Source organism: Ambystoma mexicanum, chromosome 12, assembly GCF_040938575.1.
Source record: "Ambystoma mexicanum isolate Mex_15411 chromosome 12, UKY_AmexF1_1, whole genome shotgun sequence".
In the NCBI taxonomy this organism is placed as follows: domain Eukaryota; kingdom Metazoa; phylum Chordata; class Amphibia; order Caudata; family Ambystomatidae; genus Ambystoma; species Ambystoma mexicanum.
This window is the reverse complement of record NC_090936.1, coordinates 362762745-362786761: the sequence shown is the minus strand read 5'-3', so window position 1 is coordinate 362786761 and position 24017 is coordinate 362762745.

The window sequence follows — 24017 nt, the reverse complement described above, 5'->3', positions numbered from 1 at the left end:
GCATCCTAAGGCATGGGTCAAAACAGAGCCACTCAAGATGCAATAAGGGACAGCAGTGGCTACCTAATTGGCTTAAAAGTTCGTTTTCCTCCTCACTGGCAGCTATGCCGCTTTCGCAGCTATGCCCCCCGAGTCCTTGCTGACATTGGTTGGTTGGTGGACCGTAACTCCCCCAAGTCTGCCCCAGAACTCCATGCTTAAATCTGCAGTGAACCTACCCTTTAAAGACTGCCCCAAAGATCATAAAGATGTAGGGACCGTGCCTGGGCTAGGAAGCGCCCCTCCCTTTTCCCTGCTTTGCAGTGATGGTAGCCATGTAAGATGGTGGAAACGGTCCTATGGGCAGAGTGGGGAGGGCCATGGTTCACCCCAGAGGCCTGGCCCCATCCTTCCAGCTCAAGGCATGCCCCAATGTATTAAGTATTGCTATGTTAGACCAGTAGCTTCTTCATGAAATGCTGGCCCTCCACTAATTATCACCCCTCCTCCTACATCGACGCCCCATCTGCCCCCAAACCCCGCCCAGCATCTCTTCTCTTTACTTCTTCCTCACATTCTTCCTTTTCTCCCCTGTCCATTCCTTACCTGCTTTCTTTTATGGTATCACTAAATTAATTTAAAAAAAAAGGCTTTTGAAAGCCTGTCCTCAGCACCACAGCCAGAGAGATTGCGGAAATTGGCGCCATTCCGTCCTCTCTCTCTCTCTCTCTCCCTCTCTCTCTCTCGACTGATTTTTGGCTCTGTTTTTTTTGGTCCGAGTGGCCACCCTTTTGCCGCTTCACTGGCCACCTTTGGGCTGCTTTCCTTGCCAGGGGCACAGGGTTTCTCCCAGTAACCCTTTTTGGGCTCTAGTCCTGTACCCCAAGGTTTGGTTCATTTGCTAGACTGGTTAGGTAAGGTCCACAGTGGTGTCACACGCCATTGTAGTGTCCATTGGTGGGTCTTGCGCCACTCTTGGGGCTTGGTTTTCCACTGCAGGAGGTTTCCGACGGGTGGCCTTCTTTGGGACCTACATAAGCAGCTCCTCGCTGCTGGCAGATGTGAAGCTGTTCTGTTTGCCCGTGGCAGTGCTGGGCTCCTTTGTGCCTGGACCTTCTCCGTTGGCTTTCTCAGGTTCTGGGGGTGGTGTGAGATTTCATCCTCCTATGGTGTCGGTTTCCTTATATTGCTAGTTAAAGATTCTTTCTTTTGATTTTGGTTTTCAGAGTTGGTGTCCTTGACTAGGATTCTGGAAGCAGAGATTACCTCCATCTGAGAAGATCCCTCGGGTGAGTTGATTGGCTACTTGCACTTGACTCTAATGATGTTCACTGCCCTTGATATTTGCTTTCAATATGTTTGTTATTGGGTGATATGTGTATAATTAAGTGGCCTTGACCTTGGCTGCTGGACAGTTTTTGTCCTGTGAACAATAAACACTGTAACTTCATGGTTTTGTTTGTACTTATTAGTAGGTCTGGCACATCCTATCCCTTCAATCAGTGGCTTATTGGAATAGTTGCACTGTGCAGGTCTCACAGGTGAACCCTGGGGTGTAAAGGTAAATAGGGGTGATGGGGAGTGGTGTGAGGGTAGTAGAGTGGGCCAGACTCTGCCTGCTTTTTTTTATCTGTAGGGGGGTTGCTTGTCAGTGGTGGTTTCGGCAATGGTTTCAACCCACAAAGCTGAGAGCAGTGACTGGCTCTTAATTGCCTCTGCCAATGTCTGGATCCCCTGTTCACATCTTGTTGGTGGTCTAGCAACTTCGGTCCGATTGAGGTTGTGGACTAGGCATCCTTGTGAAGGGCCAGCTGCGCCTTCTCTGCCCCATGGTGTGCCCGGATGGGATTGGGGGTGGGCTGCTGTGCTGTTTCATGCCTTCTTGTTAGGCAGAAACCTGTGCATTTCCCTCTGGGACCACTGCAAAAGATTTAAGACTACAGGTGGTTGGCAGTAAACCCAATTGATAGCATTCTGTACCACCCAGATTTACCTGGTAGCTGTGGCTGAGCAGACTTCTCTCAAGAAGAGTTAGGCAGTATACAGAGTATTCACAATAGGTCAAAAGAAAACAGTAGAACAAGCAAACACTGACCAGAGTTTGGTGTAAAAGAGATATAATTATTTAAAAACACATCTAGTTAAACACACTGGCACTAATATCAAGCAGTTCAAAAACACGGTCTCTAAAAGATATACACTCCCTTCAACGATTATTAGACAAGTCTTAATTAAAGCAACACTTATTTTCAGACAGCGGTGAGCGCTTAACGAAGATGGCACTCTAATCAATCGGTTCAAGAGAGAGAGAAAGGCAGAGCAAAGATAGCAACAGATCCCAACACTTTCGGAGAACACAGTAGGAGAAGAAGGCAGGTTAAAACCGTCCAGTCAAAGTTACAAAGGCCGGACCCACTTTAAGAGGCTACGGTCGAAATGTGTCCAAGGTCACACGGTTGAAAGTGCCCAAAAGTCTCGCAAAAGGTTCAGAAAGAGTTGGACCAAAGGAAAGGGACCAGTTAGATGGTCAAGGCAGCCAGCCCAGTCCAGAAGGTTAAGGAGTTATTGTTACCTTGTAGCAATCTTTAGAAAGGGAGGCCTGGCGGACACGGTACCTTAAAATGGTGAGAACGCTCCAGCGGAGGCAGTTGTTCCTGGCAGTGGGTGCAAGTCAGTGCTTCGTCCGGGGGAAGAGAGGACCTCGTCGTGGAGGAAAACAGGAGTCCGTTGCACTGCCAGGGAAGAAACCAGCCGCGGAGTTCTCAATTAAAAGGAGCGGTCCTTTTATCCGCGGTCCAGTGGTAAGTGGCTATCCGGTTGCCGGGGTGCTTGGCACGGGCAATTCGACCACGAGATGTCCTAGGGTGCGAGAAAGAAGGTAAACTGGTTGTGCCCACCAGTCAAGGGAAGAAGACTCTCCAGCCGGGAGATCTCCTCTGTCGTTTGGAAGTGGTGAGTCGGTTCAGCAGGGTTCCACCGGTGGTGTCGTCGTAGCAGGTCGGCTCAGCTTCTCCCTCGTTGGATTTTCAGGTTCTGTGGTGACTTCTGAAGGTCCAGTTCCAAAAGCCCTGCTTTTATGCAAGAAACCCCCATTCATTCAGCCTAGCTGTCAATCAAACATGCTAAGTGGTGAGTGGGGTGGCTCACCACTTGGGCCAATCACGCAAGAGTGCGACCTGCGTTGGCAAGGCAACTTAGTCCAAGGTGCCTAAACCCCCTCCCACACCCCCTGTGGTACCCAGACAGAGTGGCAACACTTTGGAGGGCTTCTGTGTAGAAGCCCGCCAAAAGTGGAACAAAGGGCTCGACCTTTGGTTTGGAGTTACAGAGGCGAACACAAACGCCATTTTAAAACCGAGTTCTGGCAGAAAATACCAACCGGTGAATTAATATTAAATAAATAAACTGGCGGTATGTTAGAGGCTATGTTAAAAAACGATTAGTCTCGAACAATGGGAAAATCCCATAGAGATATATTCGTGGTTGAATTTAAAAAGTAGTATCCACTGCCACCAGCCGAAACCCGACGAGGGGGGATGGGACAGTGCCCCCTCGAACAATAGACCCAGGGGCAATCAAATTGCCCCTGCCAGTATGTCCACAATATGATGGTTTGTACTGGTTCTGTTAGTAATTTGGGACTAGTAAAGCCAATGGTGACTTTACATGCCCTGGGAGACAGTAGTCAGTCCCAGGGTATGGAGTCTATGGTGGGGGGGTCACTAGGACACCCCGGTGTTACTGCACGGAGGGTGCTGTGTAACACATAGAAAAAAACATATGAGACCCTATGGAGTAAAAGACCCCATAGCGCATGAAACACATTAACATTCAAAGGAACACCACAAATCATGTCCAAGAGTGGGAGAAAAAGAGTCTCACTCTTGGCAGGAGAAAAAAAACAAACTCCAGAAATCCAGCAAAGCTTCTGGGGGACTCACTAGGTTAGGAAATTCAGCCTAAACAGAGAATTCTCCCTAACACTTCTCCACCCCTGCCCATTGATCTCTAGACTGGAATCTACAATTAACTTTGGTGCATGGGTCTGGGTTGATCTACCTCTCCCCACTTACATCATTCACTACTTGCAGTCAACTGGCAATAGACGAGGATACAAGTAAACAGATTAACCTCCCCATTAATAAAGACTCTTCCTATATCCAATCTGCGCTCTTAGGAATATAATGTACTACTGTTGTGTGTTCAACCTATTTCTGGTTGACTTCTAGATGTCTGACATGTCTCTCGCTTCATGGGCACTATCGAAGATTCCTACTAGAACCAGAGTCGTATACATCTATAAAAACTGAAATTGAGTACACCATCTATCTACACAAGTTGGTGAGGTAAATTCACAGCACTTCAATTCTTTCAGAAATGCGTGTTCTTTGTTTCTACTGTCCCCCTGTGTAGTTTTCAAGTTGTTGCTCCCTGCTAACCCTAGGGGTTTGGGTTGAAATACTCCGTGCAGATTGGTATTGTAGCTTTGCATGGATATCAACTCCTTGATAAGTTGTCCTAGTGCTGGGCTGTAGGGGCTAGGAGTCTGGATTCATGGAAATCTCAACTGTTAGTCACGTTTCCCTTTATGATCGTGCCGAGTGGCTTATATGGCCTGGTCCAGCAAAGGAGGCAGTTTGGTTTCCACTTTATCTTCTCCATGTCACTGTACTCTGGGACATGTAATCTGTGTTAAATACATACTACAGTGAATCTTGAAATGTGATTACCTCTTTGTGTGACAAGAGACATCTTGCAATTGCACGCCTTTTTAATTATCCCCTGATCCGAGAAGAATTCGAAAAAGGTACACCTCTAGATCTTTGAGAGACTGGGTGCTGTATCCTTTTTTGTGGTGCCTAATCGCTCCAATGCAGACATCCCAATGGACTGGGCGCCGTTCCAGTGGATGAATGTACTCCGGGAGAGGGGAGGCTTACTAAATCAAAAAAGAACAAAGAACCCCCCATTACCGAGAGGAGAGACACACAGGAACTAACTAACCATTTTCATCAACTCTTAAAACCAATGCTTCTAGGTACTTGTAGTTCTTTAGAATTGCCCTTTCTTTCCTTTGCCCACTTGGCGTATTTATACTTCGGTTTTCTATTCACCATGTTCGCCGTTAGTTTTTTGCCTCTGCTTTATCACAACTTCAAATGCTTTACAGAGACTTTCGAATGTGTGATTCTGCCTCGCAGGACCACTGTTACTTTGTATGCTCTCATTACAGTTCAGGGTTTGTTTTTCCATTGTGTTCATCAGCACAGGCACAGCCTTCAACTGTTGCTACAGTTCCACTTGCTTTTTACACAACCGGCCCTTTGTTGCCTTTGATAACTCACCAGCCATGTTAATTGGGTTTCTTTCTTCACCGCTTTTCATGTAGCAGTTAAGGCTTTACACCGCCTCTGCTCCTCCCCAACACTCATCACTCTCCCGGGAGGGGAGCCGGCCGCCTAGAAGCACTTTGAAGGTAAATCCTTCCGTTGGTCTTGGAATGCTTAAGGCCTGCCGATAGAATTCTCGCCTGGTGCTCTTGTTCCCCTCAAATGCCGATCATCCCTTTCGCCTTCCAATTTAGCCTTGCTCGCATCAGCCCTGGTAGAGCTGCTCCTTCTCGTACCCAGCCTCGCTCAGTGTGTGCCTGTGCGAGCCACCTCTTATCCTGACAGGGAGTGCTAACAAGAGGCAGGGGTGTGTGTAGTTAGGATTATATGCCTGAGTCTGCCTGATCTCATTAAAGGGACAGAGCCATTGCAAGTCATGAAGTAATCTTCCTAGCCTCATTCCTCATCTTTCTCGGCTCAGTAATGTTGTCAGTGGGGAGGAATTATGGGAGCTGTAGTTTCCCAAAAAATAGGTAGGGATATGGGTTGGATGGGCAGTGGGAAAAGGATACCATTTCTCCCCATCGGGTGCTTCTCCCCCACTCACCCCTACCCAGATGATCCTCCCTTGCTTGTCCACCCCCAGGGTCGGGATCCAAAAGCAATGGCCTTTCCCTGACAACCTGAGTTCGGGATCCTGACTAGGTTGTGAAACACCCTCTGGAAATTGGCACCATTCTGTCATCCCTAGAGAGCCTGTTGGTCCGTGTGGGCTTCCTTTCAGCGCTTCTCTGGCCACTTTTGGGCTGGATTCCTTGGTAGGGCCATGGGGTTTCCCTAGTCACCCGTTTTGTGTTTTTTCACCTCTCTACCACAAGGTTAGGTCCCATTCCCTGTGGGATCTTAGTTTGGTGGTGCCACCATGCAGGCTAGCGTCCCATTGAGTCTTGCGCCACTCTTGATTGGGGGAGGTCCAATGGTTGACTCCTTATGAAGATGCGTCTGACCCACCAGGTCTGAGTGGATCATGTACTGTTCTGGGGCTACTGCTGGTGAATTTGTACGTGTTTGTGTCACAGCACATCTGTGTTGCTATGCTCCTGTAGCTGGCTTGATCTAGCGGTGGGGCTGCCGTTGGTTTCAGTATGCAGTGATTTGGCAGGAAGTGAACCTACGGAGCTTCCTGCTGAGGCGGGACTGTTTCTTACTGCCAGGATTTGCTGGCTAGGCTTGTTTGCTATTGCTCGATTTGCTTGCTCTTCTGGATGGTGTAGCTATACTCCTTCTGCTTCTCAATGCCCCCCTCTCCACCAATGTTCCTAGCCGCTTGACTGAACAGATGGGGGTGGGGGGGTTACCTGTCCTATCTGGGACACTAAGGTTCCTTTTTCGGTTACCCTTGCCTTTTAATTCAAATCTTAAACATAACACCGAGCCCCACTCAGACGGGTTGGGAATTAGAAAAAACACTGGGAGCTGCGTATAGTCCAAAATGGACTATCTACCGAACTGGTGGCCATGGCCCTAAGCACTTGCTGACCTTGGCTCCAGCGGGTGGGCTGTTGCAGCCGAAGCCTGCCCCAGAACACACTGCTTAAAGCTAAACTGAACCTTATCTATAAAACCACCCAACATCCGTCATGCTGGTACGGTCTGGGCTAGGAAGTGACCTTCTTTTCCCCTTTCCTGTGTTGCGCACCTTTCAGGCTTTGTTAGCGGGAATAGCCCTCCTGGCAGCTACATTTTTCAGGCAGAGGTGCAGAATTGCCTTAGTATGACATGTGGTGGTATCCCATAGAAGCTGTCTCCATCCTGCCTGCCGAAGACTTGGCTGAACATTGCTATAACAGACCAGGTGGCTTGCTCATGTAAAGCTGACCAGGCAGAATCTCGCCTCACCTTCAACTTTCTCAGTCTTCTTTCATCCCAACTTTTATCTCTTAAGATATGACTACATTGGAATGCAGGTTTAACACCCCATCAGGAGGGAAATTGTATGGGGAAGCAAGGGTGCATCCCCTTTTTGTAGGCCTCCCTGGAATCCTGTCCTGCGGGGCTCACTACTCAGTAGGGATTGTGCAAATTGGCGTCTTTCTCTTGTCTATGGAGAGAGCCTGGATTTTTGTGTTTGGGGGCGAGAGGGTTTGGCAGAGGCTATAAAACATTTACTGAGTTATGGGTGACATTCCTTGGTAGGGCTCTGGTGTCTGTCACTCCATGTTGACGCTCATCCCTAAATCCCAAGGTTTGGCCCAGTTCCCTGGCTTTGCTGCTTGATTATAGTCCTGCGCTGTCACCCTGCATGTTGGTGGCAATTAAAGGGTCTTGCTTGTCTCTTGTTTGGGTATGGTTTTCTACAAATGGGGAGGGTTCTGATGAGTGATTCTGATGTTTCTGCTACACCAGTGCTGTGGGGGGCCATGCCCCCTAACCTTGCCAATGAGCAGTATGAGCTCGTGTCCACCCTGGAGTCATCTTGGGTCTTTCTGTTTTGGTTTCCAGGGATGGAGTTCTAGGCTGGAATCCTGGAAGCAGAGATGACCTACATCTGGGCAGCACGCTTGGGTGTTGGTGGGCAGATTTGGCTCCTTACACAGTGAACTTCATAGCGATAGGTGAAATGCATTGCCTTTCATGTTGGCTCTGACAATGTTTGCCCTCGCCAGTCTTGGGTGACTGTCTTGCTTATGTGTGTGACATTATCACTGTAATCCAGTGCAATGACATTGCCGCTGGACTGTCATTGTGCTGAGAATAATAACGCTAACAAATCTTCGCTTGATGCTTCTGTGTTCTTATTGGAGCAAGCGGTGGAGGAGTAGGAAGGAGGGTGTGGTTTAGCTGGCATTGTTGCCATCTAATCACTGGTGGATTGGGATGGTTGCACTGGGGTAGAATCTATTGGCACGTTTACCCGATGAACTGCTTGTAAGTAAAGGTAATTGATGGATCCAGCTACAGAAGGGTGCCAGCAATCTAGCAGGAGGCAAGTGAATAGGGGCATGGGTTTATTTGGCAATTAATTTAACCCACAAAGCTCCCCCCTCTACTGGCTCAGACTCGAGATGGATACTTGCCTCTGGCACATTCTGGAAGCCTTGTGTGAGGCTTTCACAGAAGCACATGCGTCTTGAGGGTGGTGTAGCTATGCTATGCTATGTTTGCACCTGAGAAGAGGATGGATCAGGATCATTGGACACTTTTCTGGGGCAACTGTTCTTAGAGAACTGTGTCCATATGGTCAAAGACACTCTCCAGTCAGTTACAAGTAAGCTTGACGTTGACAACGCTGCAGTCAGTCAAGCCGTGTCCTCCTCTAACCCGTAGTGAGGCATGCTGTGCTGTTTCATGGTCCCTTCAACACCAACACCAGCACCCCCCACCACCACCACCCCCCAGCTGCCAATGGGACAAAGAAAAGAGGGTCTTTGGGCCCATCTTGGTCAAATACATTTTTTAAGGTAAATCCCTGCTGCGAGTGGGCATGGGGGAGGGGCAATTGAGCAGTAGATGATGCAATGAAAGCAGATCAGACATTTGGGTATTTTAAGCAGGATATCTGTTCATTCCACTTTCTGGGAGACTACGCAGAGTGTCCTGATATCATTCTCATCGGCTTCCTTCCTTCGTCTGACTGGAGACATTCTGTAAGGAACGAGAGTATCCGATCAGAAAGTAACAGAAGACGATGTAAGTTATCAACGTTGTCCAGGCTCTATGGCATGATATTGTGAAGGGGGGTAAAACACCCCTCACGATCGCAACCTGGCTAACTTTGGAAGTCTCTTCACCCTCTGATTGCCATACATGGTACGTGCTACCTCTGAAGAACTACCCATACAGAAACTGTAGTCTTCACAAGCCACAAAGCTGCTGGGCCTCTGTTGCCAGCCTGTATGTATGCGTTGTCATAATAGCATGGGACGCAATCTGCTGCTGTGGACTTGGACCCTGGCCTGTCTAGGGAGCGTACCACCTACGTCTACTGGCGTGTCTTTGGTCTGGCCCAAAATACACCATGCAGACCGCAGTCATATTTAATCAAATGCGGCTTGGCACTCCATAAGTCCATAAACATGTGATCATTGGCCGTCTACTCATGAGGCCTAGGAGTCCAGGTTGAAGCTAAGCTGTCAGGATCCAGTCTGGTTCTTTTCTTGGTACTTTTCTTGGAGATGGTGCATGAAGAACCTGGGTGCTTGCTAAGCTCGCATTTGACTATAAGTGTCAAGTTGTCGTCTTCGCAAGCCATGCATACCACAGCGTATAATTAACTGCCCCTGTAATTAAGGGAATTGGATGTCTTATGATCTTGTGACTGGCGTTGAAAGATTTCAACACTTGATGAAATACCACAAACTCTGCTACAAAGAGTCCTTGCTATGTAGCAAACGTGAGATCTCAGCGGAGGGCTGAGTTCCTGTCGTTGGTAGCACTCCATGGAAGCCAGTTTCAAAGTTTGTTGCATTGGAGCTGTTTTCTTTAGAATCTGTGGGCTTTCTCTTTTTACATCCTGTGGTGTGTACTTGTATCCACACAGATGTAGAGACAATTGTTGAAACCTTTTTTCAGAACATGGACAATTGGGGTGGGGGGGCAAGAGCAGGTTCAATGAAGTCTTGTGACTCCCCAAGCATGCAGTGTGTTTTCCGCTTAATGTTGAAAAAAGCCTCAGTGTTGTGGGCCTGATATTGTCGGTGTAGCTTTGATTCTTCAATGGATGTAAACCATGAAAAACATGTTTGACGCAGCATCAACTCTATTACCCCCAATTGCATGGGGGGTGGTAAGAGTTTGTCAGCATTGGTACGTCAAAAGCAATGTTGTTGACTTCGGTCAGTGAGCCTGCCATTGGAAGGTGTCAAGGCTCTGTAAGCTGCAGCGTGTTGTGGGAGACATTGAGGCATGCGGTTGCATAGAGGAATGAACCCTTGCGTGTGTTGATGTCTATATATAAATGGACGAAACCCGGGTGCTTGAATCATGCCAGATCAATCATGCTGGGTGTTATTGCTCCTTCTGGCCTCTCAAGACTTGCTCACTCCATTTTGTAGGAACCTTATCCATTACAAATTGTCCAATACATAAATGTCTCGCGTTCATGACGTATCCGCCTGCCTCACTTTGTGCTTTGCAGCTATTACTTGAAATGGCATCCTTGATCCCAGGCCAACCTGAACTCTTCATTCTGCACACAAAACTGTTTTCCAGCAAGCTCTTGACTCTGCAGCCCTACTCTGTTTCTGAAATAGCTGGAATGAATCTTTGCAAGATTTCACTCTGCACTACATGATATCCATTGGTGCCTTGTAACATCCTTACCCTCTTTCAGTGTGAGGGTACATTCGATGCGGTTGTCTTAGTGCATATAGTCTCTCATACACTAATGCTGTCAGGGGGTCCCACATACAGCACATCTCCTGCTGTAACAGTACGATGGTGTTGAGGGGGCAGGAGCTAGGGTAAATGCTTCTAACTGCTCCTCTCCAACTGTTTAGTGTTCGGGTATGTCTGCAGGTAAGGAAAACTATTTCCCATCTAGAGCAATAGTCTTTTGAGACCACTGCAAACCAGCTGTGTGGATTTGGATCTATGTCCGAAGATTGAACCTGGGCTTGAAGCACAAAAGGCCAGATTCCGAGTTGCAACCTTTTGTGTATGGTCCTCTCCAGCTTTATATTGGGGGAGGAGGGGGTAGGGATAGGCAGGGGCAACTCCGTAACCACTCTGCAGCACCACCTGCTACGTCCCCTACTTACCTGCTGCAGGCTCCGGCTTCCGACTGACTGCTCCCATCTGCCATCTAGAATGAGCAACTGGGTGCACAGCTCGTGTTGCTTTTGTGCGTTACCTTTTGTGACACTGGGCTGCGCTCTCGAGACGGCGAACGGACGATTTTGGTATGCTTCTATAACTAGCAGCTTCTGGAGTTCAATATGGTGTAGAGCACGCATCAGCCATCAGAAGGTAGAATGGTCAGTTTGGCCAGGTTTGAGATGGTTGCGCTGTGCGGCAGGGAGCACTTGTATGTACTGGAACATGATCTACCTCCCTGATTGAGGGTGAGTGGCGTGAGGGGGACATATGGTTGTTGAGTGTTGGTTCTTGTCTGGTTGTGGAACAGGTTCACAGTTGTCATTGCTGTGGTTTCTGCCACTTGTAGGGGAGAAGTCTGGGAAAGATCCTGGATGTGTGAATTGGCAGAGCCTTGCAGAAATAGACCATGCTTTGGGTCTTTCAGCCTGAAGTGACATGATGGGCTGTAGCTGCTCTGGCTAATACAGGGGCGCCCACAGTCGCACATGCCATTTCTTTCCTGCAATGCATACATTTGGTTCAATGTCATTTTACTGACGATTGATATTTCGGCAGATTTCTGGCTGAAAAAAATCCATTGGAAAAAAACTCATTGTGTATTTCTTTTTTTATTTGGGGGTCGCCCAAACACCTGCAATTACCTATGTTGTTACCCTTAACATTGCTTTGCCATTGAGTGATCAACCACGGAAGAGCTTTGCCTGAAAAGCCTGCAGCTCAAGGTTGTTTTGCTTAGTTGGTAACTCAGTAATTTGGAGTGAGTCTATTGGTTGCGGTCTTCACTAGAACTTTTAGTAGCAAATCTAGTAGGAGCCAATCTCTTATTTCCTGAGTTGCGGGAGGCTCGGTCTTGGGCTGGTGGCCATAGCTTCAGATACTGCATTGGTTTAACATCCTCCAGAAGTGTTTTAGCTGCAAAAGGACCATCCATACTTGTCTGTCTTGCCCCTTTCCCAACAATCCGCCTGAGGATCTACAGGAGGGGAATATAACGGCACAGTCGCTGACTACAAGTTTGTGATTGCAGAGGTGAAATGATGTAACGATTCACACAAGAAATTACCACCAGAAGCCCAGAGAAAGATTACGTTTATGTTTAATCAACCACAAAAGCAAGGAGGACATTTGTCATCTTCAATGTGTAAAGCAGCAATGTGTGAAATGTAGGTCAGATTAATACAACTTTCAGATTATTCTTGTGTTTTTTTTTTAATCTTGCAAACTCAACCTCTATGATTGTCTCGCTTCCGCACCTCTGTTCTGGTATTGGAAAGTTCAGCCTTGATGATTTTTTTTTTTCTGCCTGTTCCAAGGTAAATCGCCAGGCAAGATGTCTGCGATAACAAGGTGACTGCTCTCGTAGAGGCTCAAGTGTGCTTGGATTGAAGGTTCGGCTGATTCCGACTAGTAATAGTACATCATCCATTTTTATAGGACGAAGTGTATCGTAACTAAAACAAATATTGAATAATCAAAAACAAACTGCACAGAGCAAGTCAATCGTAGATGTCTCAAAGCCCATTGCACTGATATCTTTATCGGAAGCGACGCACAAGCGAAAATCCTGGCAAAGCAAATTAGCAGGACCACAAATATTCTGCCATGCTGAGGGATGCTAAACGAAGCAGGATAGCTCGGCGGACCTCTGCACTAGGGGCTAGTATAGAGGAGGAGCCAAGTACCCTCCACCGCAACCACGTCACCTATGTTGCCTATAGAATGGAAACCAGAGTATGTGGCCTACACGGAGCAGTTAAAACGACAAAAGGCAGAGTATGAAAACTGTGCAGCACCTTTAGGTATCTCAATGCCTAAGAGAATCCTAGAAGCAAGATTCCCATTGAGGACACCATACCTGCATTCAAAGAAATATTAGTCGTTTAAATGAGATTCCTGAAGAAGCAGAAAGACGGATGGTGATGTCACACAGTCGAGATGACATACATAAAACATGCAGAGACATAAGAGAAAGAAGATCTTCTATAAGGCATCAAGAAAGTATTGAGGATAAGTGACATCTTGGGATCAAGGTGAAGAAGCTTATGCCATAGAACTGATGAAGAAATAAAGTCACTTTACACATGTACAGATGCAATAAACGCAAGCAGATGAAGTAATCATGAGGCTATCTTTATAGTGAATAGATTGCGGCAAGCGTGTGTATGTGTATATACATATATATATACTCTCTGTTAGGCAAAGTTTGAATGCAGTACCGTCTGAGTACACTACAAACAACTATGACTACAGGTATAAGCAACCCTACCTTTGATATAAGCTTGTACTACACAGTTTTGGTAATGGGTTGAGCAGCCAAGCTCATCTCAAGAGGGGAAATGTGAGCTGTAGTGGAGTTACACAAAGATACAAATACACTTCAATACTGTACACTTTGAGTTTCTGAATCAGATAAGACCCTTTAAGGATGGCCCACAGACGCAACCTACACCCAAAGGTGACTTCAATTACAAGGGTGCTGGGGACATTAATAGCTTACTGTTGGCATTCAGAACCCTCTTAAAAAGTTGGTAAAAGGCAAAGGTTTATTAGAACACAATTTACAAATATTCATCAGTAGGGCAAATACTTTCAGATAGCAATTAGAAGAGTCATTCAATTCAATAGGCTAAGCCGAAGTCAATAGGCAAAAGTCTTTGTACACCATGCAGCACTTCAGGTAAGTTAATGGAACAGTCTTTGCACAAGTTCTTAGGAATCTTTGATGAAAAGAAGAATCAAATGTAGGGCCACAAGTTGATTAGACTTGAGTTGTGGAAGTTACAAGCACTTCTACAGTAAGAGGTAAGTTCTCTTCGACTTGTTTTACAGTACCTTGGTAAAGAAGAAGAAAAGATGCAGCTGAAGACTTCTGTTCCTGTGCAGCTCTGCAGATCTCACTGTTCCTGGGCCTCACTCATGGGGACAAGAGGGAGGACATCGGGGGTCTCGTGCACTGTCAAATCTGGCAACCTGCAAACTTCACTTTCAGTGGCTGTTTCGCGTTTCAGCTCCTTGCGGTACAGCAAATAGCAATAAGGGCGGTTCCTGGCTGTCCAGTTGGACTGTCCTTGCTTCTGGGGTCCCACACTCTGCTGAGGGGGCTCAGGCTTGGTCAGTCCTGCTTCGTAAGAGTCCGCAGGATCTTCCAAAAGCTTTAGGCATGCTTAAAAGTAACACACACAATTTGGTGTCCCTCTCCCTGGCTATATGGTTTCCTGCAGCAACTCTGAGGAAATTCAACGAGCTCCTAGATGGGTGTCCACGTGGCTTACTTTGGAGTTGATTGCTGCCACCAACTCAAAGGGAGAAGTTGTCCTTGCAGGGGCTTCTCTGTCGATGCGAACTTGGCAAGTAGTCACTGCAGTAGGGCTTCACCTGGCAAACAAACGGTCCAGGAGTTGCAGCAGGCATCCTCTTCAAGCTCTTCTTCGGTTCCTTCGTACAGTGATCGACTGTGCCTTCCAAGCCAAAAGACTCTCCTTTTATTCAGTTCTCTACCATTGATTCCAGCCTAGTTGTCACTCGCACAGCAGGGTGGCTGTCCTTGCCGGACAGTCAGCCCGCCAATCACTACAGAGGGCATTTGGGTCTCCACAAGAGACTGCGCACAGGGAGTTTCGGTCACCTCACTCACTTCCCGCCTACCCCAGACACTTGGGTGCCAGAAGCGGGTATCTCAGAAAAGCCTGCCAAAGGCAAAATTAACAAAGAGACCAAACCTGGTTTGGCACGCAGAGAAAAACTCTAGAAGGACCTTCCCACAAAGACCTGGTGAAAAAAGACCGGGCACCATTTTAGCAAAGATGGCTGCACGCCATCCAGCGGTTACATTACCGGAGACGGTTGTGGTAAATGCAAACCAAGGTCGTTCAAAACGAAACCACTGCCACCAGCCAGTCAATTGAGGAAAGGTTAAACTATAATATGCTACACAAGAAGCTAGACAAAGGGGATACTAAGTAACCCCTCCAGCACCCTATTGTAAAATAGGGTGTGCTGGGTCTAGAAAGTTACAATGCGAAGTAAAGTCCATTTCACTTTACTGCTCTGGGAAACAGTCGTTGATCCCATAGAAGGTATTTAAACCTTGAGAAATCTGGAAGACTTCCCTGTGGCACTGCACTGAAGGTGCTTTGTGACACAGTTTTAAAAGATGATGCCTATGGAGTTGGTTAGACTCCATAACCAAAAGAAACACAATGTATAAAATCACATTTAAAATACATGAGAGAGTGGGAAAAAAGGGTCTTGCTCTCTCCAGGTAACAGAATCAAGTCCTCAAAATCCAGCAAAGTTGCTGGGGGTCTCTAAGGTGGAGGGAATTAGCACATTTTTTGAGAATTCTCCCTAACAGTTTCCACTACACATTAAAGCAGTGCTAAACAGTAAAGAGAAGTCCTCACTTCAGTGTGTCGCAGTTAAAAAGCAGCTGAATTAACAAAATGAATCTCGGAAGGCAAAGACGGATGAGCCAAAAAAGCCAAGGCCTTATCAAACCAGAGAAAACTAACGTTGGATACAAATCGCGTGAAAGAACAGAACTCCTGTTCAGAAGGCATGGACAAAACAAAAGACGTCGGAAGTCTATTAAAAATGTGTTTTTTAAATACACCAGAAGCTCGATTCCATGGTCTCTAGTCATGTGGAAGGATGAAATTGGACGAACAAGATGGTCACACCTACGCACGAGAGCAGACTGTGCCTTCACTCCCTGAATTTCTCAGAGTTAAGAACACTCTCGAGGACAAGCTTCAAAGTCCTAATTGACACTAGACCATTGAGGGGATGATGGATTGATATGCTAATTGGTGGGAAACTGGTACTAAGACAAGCTCACCAGCACCTGGATGTTCAGCCTGCCTGCTGCTAGACGTAGGTGGAAAAGTACTGACGGTTAGAAGCCAACCAATTGTAGAGGACTGCGTATTTAAGGTTCCTATAGTTTTTCTAGCCAATGTGACATTGTACGTTTAGTGATGTTCATAGTGGCCATTTTGAGGGGAGGGCTTAGTTGCCTCACCTGATGTACCCTATCACTAGTATAGAGTGTATGCATAGATATTCACTTAGAATCTATCATTACTGCTCATCGGTTTTTGTAGTTTGCCATGTAGGATGACGTTGGTAGTGACGCAGGTTAACGTCACTGACTAATTTGGGTATAAGAACCCAGTTTTTTTTATAAGAAGCTTTGAGTAAGAGGATTGAGCGAGTGCGTTGATGTTTGTTGTACTCCCTGTTTTAGACTTTTGCCAAACTACTTGAGTCATTTTGATTGTTGATGTATGAATAAAATCTGCTTCCCCATCCATCTCCAGGGTATTACTACTCTGCTTTAAGGGCTGGCAAGTCCAGTCCACTAGGAAACACACAGGCCTATTTCGCGGCCCAAAACAATCTTTTCCCATATAACGGCTGCTGGACTAGTACAGAAGGTTATTGACCTAGAACTGGTAATTCCCCTGCAGTTGCTCCATCCTAGATCATGCTTACGATGGCAACTCTGCTGCACTAGCAGGATTGTCCCGTGAACTTGCCTTTGTGACCCATCCAGGTAAAACTGTCTCTACGAGGTAGATGATGAACGGTGGGAGAAAGTGTCTGAGAAACCAAGCCTGTGCATCAATTTTCAGTGATCAAAAATGGAGCAGGATTTAGTCAAGGAGCCAGGCTTCCTTCACCTAAAAGGACTCTGCATACCTGACCCACCATCCAGACCTCTTCCATTCTTATGGGTTACCAATCGCCTGACTAGGGACATTTCTAGAACATTACTGCTAGGCCTTCGGCACACTCGTCCCGTCTCCCACACAACCATGTCCCATTCATGAATGGTTTAGTCCTTCATCCATATCCTGATAAGGAGCCTGGTAATGCTTTCCAGGCAAGCGAATCAGATGAGGGGCGTAAACCTTCACCCTCCGTTAATACTGGCTGGTGCGAGACCTGTAGTCCTTCATCATTGACAACCTGCATGGATGAGGCCATAGTGGAGCAAGCAGTGCCAGTAGCAAAGAGTGGGTGGCCTAAAGGTGTTTGCGGAAAGGAATAAATGCTAAGGTTCTTGGTAGAGTGATCTCACTAGCAGGGCCGGGAGACTGGTTCATTATATTCTGGCCCTCCTCTGGAAGACAAACGTTTGACCCATACCTTTAGGAGTCATAAAGCCTCTTAAGGCATAGGTCAAAACGGAGCCACTTGGGATACAAAAATAAAGAAGAAAGCAAAAAGCACAGTGGGGGGCTAGCTAATTGGCTTATTTCCCTCCTCACTGGCAGCTAAGCCCCTATGCCCCTTTCCCTGGTTTGCAGTGATGGCAGCCATGTAAAATGGTGGAAACAGTCCTATGGGCAGAGTGGGGAGGGCCAGGATTCAAGCCAGAGGCCTGGCCCTTGTCCTTCCAGCTCAAGGTTTGCCCTGATGTGTTAAGCATTGCTATTTTAGACCAGTAGCTTCTTCATGCAATGCTGGCCCTCAACTAATTACCCCTCCTCCTATATCAAGACGCCCTCCCATCCCCAACCCCCGCCCAGCATCTGTTCTCTTTAATTCTTCCTCAAATTCTTCCCTTTTCTCTCCTGTCCATTTCTTACCTGCTTTCTTTTATGGTATGACTAAATTAATTAAAACAAAAAAAGGCTTTTGAAAGCCTGCCCTCAACACCATAGCCAGGTGTTTCCTTTTTTTGGGTGGGGCGCATTTGTGGAAACCCCGGGCTGAGGTCCTGAGGGCAATGGAGAGATGGCAGAAATTGACGCCATTCTGTCGTATCTCTCGAGAAAGCCTGATTTTTGGCTCTAGTTTTTTGGGTCCGAGTGGCCACCCTTTCACTGCTTCACTGGCCACCTGGGGCTGCATTCCTTGTCAGGGGCACAGGGTTTCTCCCAGTCCCAGTTTCTCCATCCCTGTAACCCAAGGTTTAGTTCAATTCCTAGACTGTGCTGCTTAGGTGAAGTCCACCGTGGTGTCGCCCTCCATTGTAGTGTCCATTGGTGGGTCTTGCGCCACTCTTGGGCTTGGTTTTCTACTGCAGGCGGTTTTCAACAGGTGGCATTCTTTGAGACCCACAGGAGCAGCTCACTGCTGGTAGAAGTGAAACTTTTCTCTTTGCTGATGGCAGTGCTGGGCTCCTTTGTTCCTGGACCTTCTCCATTGGCTTTCCCAGGTTCTGGGGGTGGTGAGAGATTTCATCCTCCTATGGTAACGGTTTCCTTAGATTGCTGGTTAAAGTCTCTTGCTTTTGATTTTGGTTTCTAGAGCTGGAGTCCTTGACTAGGGTTCTGGAAGCAGAGATTACCTCCATCTGAGAAGATCCCTCGGGTGAGTTGATTGGATACTTGCACTTGACTCTAATGGTGAAAATCACTGCCCTTGATGTTGATTTTCAGAATGTTTGTTGTTGGGTGAGGTGTATATAATTCAGTGGCATGACCTTGGCTGCTGGAATGTTTCATTGTCCTATGAACAATAAAAAAAATGTAACTTCATGGTTTTGTGTGTACTTATTGGAGGGAGGGTGGGGATTTAGTAGGCGTGAGACGATCCCACCCCTTCAATCAGTGGCTTATTGGAATAGTTGCACTTTGCAGGAGGGCTATTTCATAAGAGTGAAATCCTCTGTATTGGCACTAGGTCTCCCAGGCGAACCCTGGGGTGTAAAGGTAAATGGGGTGAGGGGGACTGGTGTGGGGGGGTAGAAGAGTGCACCAGACTCCGCCTGCTTTTTTCTGTAGGTGGGGGTTGCTTGTCGGTGGTGTTTTTGGCAATGGTTTGAACCCACACACCTATTCATTCCGAATTCCCCAAACTCTCCATTGCGTTTGAATATGTGTTCCCCAAACAATTTTCCCATTGAATTCCTTTCCCAGACCTTAACATAAAATAAAAAACCCAAACAAAATTCCCTGTACCTTGCCTCCAAACCAAAGGGACCATATATAACTGTTGCCTGGGTTGGGGGGTTGCTGGGAGAGAAAAGCATTAGGAAATCACTTTTTTAAAACTAAAACAAAATAATCCTGCGTTTCTTCAAATTCAACCTGTTTGTTTTTGTTGTGGTAACAAAGTATTAGGCAATACATGTCAATCAATTGATGCAAGTAATTTGTGATTATTGTATTGTACCACGGTGTTGGTGGCTGGTGTTGCAAGTTTATTATTCATTGTGGACATTTCATTAAATATACACTTATTTCTATACACCGGCATAGTTTCTAGCCTATTGGTGAGACCCTCTGTATCTTCTTACTGCACCTCCTCAGAGGTACTCTGCCTTTCCTCTCCTTCCCCCAAAAGCTCATGGTCTCCCACACTCTGGAGTATTTTAACAGCCTCTTTCTAAATCTACCTGCCTGTACTCTCTGCCCTCTGCAACTAATCCAGAACAGGACTGCAAGACTTTTCCTTGACCTCAAGCCCTGGGAGAGTATCTCTCCAGCTCTGAAATCTCTCCATTGGCTCCCAGTGGATGCAAGGATTAAATTCAAAACCCTCTGTATTGTCCTCGAGGCTTTCTGGGGACTGGGTCCAAAATACCTTCAGCTATCCCTCTGCAAATACCTCCCCCGTCGAGCTCTTCGCTCCTGTACCTCCCTCAGGGTCAGTTGTTTTTCAAAGAAATGAGCTGAGGCTGTCTTCAGCTGGGGCCTCCCTCTGGAACAGCCTCCCTGCCACTCTAAAACTTGAGGAGAACCATCTCTGGTTCCGGAAGCACCGCAAGACCTTCCTCTTTGCTTTTGCCTTCGCCCCCCCTGACCTCCCTGCAGATCTGTTCTCTCTTGGCACTGTGCACCTGGCCACCCTCTGTCCTCCGGGCCCAGGTACCTTCTCACCCTGCCACCCTCCCGCACTGCCTTTGGGTCACCCCTTGCACTGGGGTCTATATCTGTACCCATACAGCCCCCTCTTTTCTTCCTGCACCTATTAGACCTACCCTGTCTGTTGCCTTAAACCCAGCACTTGCTGGCTGCACTACCTCCGTTTGTTGCCTTTATTAATTTATTTATTTATCTGTTTCTCCTTTGCTCCGCACTTTCCACTTCTCCCCCCTTCCATGCACGTTTCCCCTTCCCCATGCACTTGGGTGTTCTCAATGTCACTGGGCCTCGTAATATCGTTGTTTTGTTCTCCCATGTTCCCCTCTCTTGCCTTGTGGCACTCTGAAACACTTGTGTACGAGCGCAATAGAAATAAAATATCAATTCAAAATGGTGTTTTGGATGCCGAACCAAATTTGAATCCGCTAAGCACTTTGTTTTGGGAGGAGGGGGAAGGGTAGGAGGAACCAAATTTAAATACAGATGAACATTTAAAGCCTGCCTTCAATACCACAGCAATGTTTTTATTTTTTTGGTTCCGACAGCAATGGAAAGATGGCGGAAATTGGCACCAGCCTGTCATCTCTCTCTCGATACACTGAATTTTGGCTGTGTTTTATTTTGCTCTGAGTGGGACCACCATGTGAACCCCTGAATTCCACTGGCCTTCTAGTAGCAGGAATCCTTGGTATGGGCAAGCATTGTGGGTTCCCTTCCATCCCCCCTCCTATTCCCAAGGTTTGGTTTGGTTCCATGGCTGACCTTTTCAGCCAAGATCTACAGTGGTGCGTGAGACAGGCATGGTATCAAGAGAGACAGACTTGCACGATTTTGGCTTCAAATCCTTTATTTACTAAGGTTCCTGGGTTGGTGTAATGCCTGACTGGCCCCAACTCTAAAGGGATGGTTCCCTTAACTGATGCTTCTAAAGGCAGTCAATGCCTAATAGTCCAATAATAAAAGTCTGTCTATGTCTACTTTAAACCTATGCTTGCCCTCACTCTTTACGAAAATGTGATAGGTAGTCTTTAACAAAAAAGAAAGAAAAAAGTGGTTCAACAAAAAATAGGAATCCAAGTTTGGTTTCAGGTGGTCCTCTCACCTGCTGTAGTTCGGGCAATGTTACAAAAATGAGTTCAAGCAAAAAGGGAGGCTCATAACCTTCGCTACAGAGCCCTTGCAATATTCTCAAATACTTTCAGCGTCTTTAGTTCCTTGGGGTTCCCTTCCCCAAGCTTCAATTCTTTCAATACTACAAAACAAGTCTCCAACTTTGTTAGGCCTCTTGGGGTTCCCTCCCCCAAGCTCCGGGCCTTTTCAGTTTCCAGCACATAATTCAGTTTGTCAGGATGCACTTTGCTTTTCCTTCAATATCATGAAATGGACATTCCACCTTGTTAGGTCTCTTAGGGTTCCCTTCCCCAAGTTTAGGCCCTTTAGTTTCAAAAACAGGTTCAGCTTGTTAGGATGTAACTCTGTTTTCAGATGCATTTCTTTCACATACACTTCACTTGTGGGGGGACAATCAGAGACTTTTTCAACTACCTGGTTCTTTACTCCTCCTATGCGTGACCACTCTGATCTGTAATCTCTCTCTCCTTCTCTTTCTCTTTCCCTTTCCCTTGTGCACACGTGCATCTTCCCTTTTCTTTCCTTTTTTCCACTTTGTACTCTTGCACCTTCATTTGCTTTTTATCATGCCTCTTGCACACTTGACACACTGTCCTCTTTACTGTGCACCCTCTTTATTTCACTTTAATTTTCTTCTGTGCTGCTAGCACAACTTTAGTACACCTTCTCACTTTCGGCTCCGTATCACTTTAGAACTATCTTTTCTCCCGCTCCGCTTCAGTGAAACGCACACTCCCGAGTGCGTATCTCACTCACTGGGCAGCGTTGCATTAACAAGTGGTCTCTCCAGATACACCAGGATGAGGTCAGGGTCTCACCACCTGTCCCTCAGATACGCCTGGGACCAGCACACATCCCAAGGTAATGAGCACTTTGCCAAATGCCACCAGCAGGATACAGGCTGCCTTACTCCGGCTTTTTTGAGGCACACCTCCCTAGCCATGCTGCAGCCGCTGACGAACACTGGGCCAGTCTCTCGGCACGCTGTTCTGGCTTCCACTCCTGCTGCTCTCTGCTCCCCAGCACACTCTCCTCCTTGGGGGGAAAAAACACTGGTTGCATTTTCTTCGTCCCAGTATTGGTTGGAAATGGGGAGAGGGTGACAGAAGGGTTTTGGACGACAGATCTAGTTCCTGCTACTCGATCATGGAATCGACAATGGAAATAGGGAAATCCTCTAGCCTGGTTTGCCCTCAAAGGGGTGGTTACCCCCTTCCATATTCCAGATGGTTGATTATACAAACATGGGCCATGATGGTATTCCCTGTGATCTAGACTAGTAGTGGATGAATGGATATTCATATTAGACTCCTGGCTTTTTAGTTGTTTTTTTCTTCCGTCCCCCATCTTGGGTGATGGATGACAGGATTGGAATTCGGGAAAGTGAGACCTGTATTAGGGTAACTGGAATCAATGTATCCTATGAAGGCGTCCAGGACTTCTTCCTCTATCACCCTGTTCGAATACTGTGTCTAGCCTGGGGTATTCCCACAAAGGTAACTCTGGATTCCCCTACCCAGGTGATCCTTCCTCACTTGTCCACCCCCAGGGTTGGGATCCAAGAGCAATGGCCATTCTCTGGCCACCTGAATAGAGGGCTCTTGGGGTCTTAATGAGAGAATACCCCTAGGTTTCTCACAGGGGTCACCCTGCAGGTTAGCATTCATTTATGGGTCTTGATCCACTCTTGATGGTTCTCTTGTGTGGGGTCCTGATGGGTGACTCTTTGTAGAGATCCTTCTGACCCACCATGTCAAAAGTACCAGTTGCTGTTTGCTGGTGCTTTTGAAGCTGTTCTATTCTGGTCCCTTTACCTGGCAATGCAAGTGCTCATTTCTGCAGCTTGCTCACTTTTCAGTCATTTCACTTTTCATGCTAGGTATAGATGACCTGTCCTCCGTGTTAGGTTTACACACTGCTGGAGTCTTGGGTTGGAAACTTTGAACCGGCACCTGCAGGTTTAGAAGTGCTTACTACCCCCTTGGTTGATGAGGCTGGCTGCTCCCTTGGACAGTGGCCTTCATGGTGACAATCAGTGGCATTCATTGGATTTTGAGAATGTTTTCCCTCTTCTGTCTCGGGTAACTTCTGCTCCAGCAGGTGGTCTATGTCTTGGTTCTATGGAGTGACTGGCTGCTGAGCTGGTAATAATAAATGTCATGGCTGTGTTCTTATTGGTGCAAGAGGTTGAGAAATAGTTAATTGAAGGTGGACTAGTGGGTATTGTGAAGGGAATGCTACCAATTATCAGCGGTTGCACGTTGTGGCAGAAGACTTGAGTTAGAACCCGTGATTTGTTCACCCTGCTTATTGCTGCTAAGTTTACCAGATCAATAACCAGTGTTGTTACTATTGGGGATGGAGAGGTGGGTGCAGGGTGAATAAGTCATTGAGTCGCTGTTCCTGTAGCTGGCTCAATCTAGGTGGGGAAAGAGGAAGAGGGGTTTGTTGGTGATCTTTCTCTGGCAACGATATTCAACCTACACAGCACCCTATTAGACCGGCTCCACGCAGAGACTGCTCCTTACCGCCCTAATGTTCTGACTCCCCTAGTTCGGCTTAGGCTGAATCGTATGCATCTCTTCTGGATGGTGTAGCTGTACTCCTCGAGCTGGTCCTCTTCCTGACGTGTTTTTATATGCTGTCCTTGAGCAGGGGCAGGACTGGATAGATATTCACGGCATGTAATAGTTTGCCCCGTGTGCCGCTACAGCCTGTGTCCACATGGTCCCAGGAATTATCCAGTTAGGGGTGCCCAACTTGGAAGTCTCTAGGAGAGTGAGAGCTGGGCCAATGTGGGTAAAGGCCATGCCCTTCTCTACCCCACAGTGATCCAGGCAGGCCACGCTGTTTTATGGCCTCCCTACTCGGCCTTCCAAAGGCAAGATGTCCTATCGGTTAGATATAACTTCTCAGTTCTATCCTTGCTGCAAAGGGGCTGGTG